This window comes from Physeter macrocephalus, unplaced genomic scaffold (assembly GCF_002837175.3).
Source record: "Physeter macrocephalus isolate SW-GA unplaced genomic scaffold, ASM283717v5 random_4088, whole genome shotgun sequence".
NCBI lineage: Eukaryota > Metazoa > Chordata > Mammalia > Artiodactyla > Physeteridae > Physeter > Physeter macrocephalus.
Window position 1 is genome coordinate 6,211 of NW_021149374.1, and position 982 is coordinate 7,192.

General features: G+C 42.4%; 1 pseudogene; it reads right to left on the reverse strand.

Moving 5' to 3' along the window:
- Positions 1-247: 247 nt before the first annotated feature.
- Positions 248-748, reverse strand: LOC129391978 (cytochrome c oxidase subunit 2-like; annotated as a pseudogene).
- Between the last annotated feature and the right edge of the window lie 234 nt (positions 749-982).

Genomic DNA, 982 nt, shown 5'->3' on the forward strand with positions numbered 1-982 from the left:
GTAGTGTTTCAAGGGGTTTGTTTTCGTGTTTTAGTGGGTGTTAATTCAGGGCTGGGGGAGTGAAGGTGTTTTGATATTTTTAATTGGAGAAGTATGAAAAGAGTTAGGAATATGGATAGGATGGTAAGAAATCATGTTGATGTATCTAGTTGTGGCATGTCATCAAGGGGAGGTTTGGCTCTCAATCTTTAACTTAAAAGGTTAACGCTGGTTTAGCTTCTTGATGAGGTTACAGTATAGAGATGGATCACTTTTCAAAACTCTCTAGGGGTACTAGTTCGAGGACGATTGGCATAAAGCTATGGTTTGAGCCGCAGATTTCTGAACACTGTCTGTAGAATAAGCCCGGTCGTGTTGATATTAAGGTTGTTTGGTTTAGGCGCCCAGGAATTGCGTCTGTTTTTAGACCCAAAGAGGGTACGGCTCATGAGTGTAGGACGTCCTCGGAGGAGACCAACACTCGGACTGTTATTTCTATGGGTAAGACTATTCGATTATCTACTTCTAATAGTTGTAGGTCTCCTGGTTTTAGGTCCGATGTTGGGATTATGTAGGAGTCGAAGGTTAGGTCTTCATAGTCGGTATATTCGTAGCTTCAGTATCATTGGTGGCCTATTGTTTTTATGGTAAGGGAGGGGTTATTAATTTCATCTATTATGTAGAGGATTCGTAGGGATGGTAGGGCAATTAGAATTAAAATGATAGCGGGGAGAATAGTTCAAATGGTTTCTACTTCTTTGGAGTCGATTGTATTTCATGTCATGTAGGCGTCTGGGTAGTCAGAGTATCGCCGAGGCATGCCGGATAGGCCTAGGAAGTGCTGTGGGAAGAATGTTAGGTTTACGCCTACGAATATGATGAGGAAGTGGATTTTTGCTCATGTAGGGTTGAGCGTATATCCTGAGAATAGTGGAAATCAGTGAACGAACCCTCCTATGATGGCAAAGACAGCTCCTATTGAAAGTACGTAGTGGAAATGGGC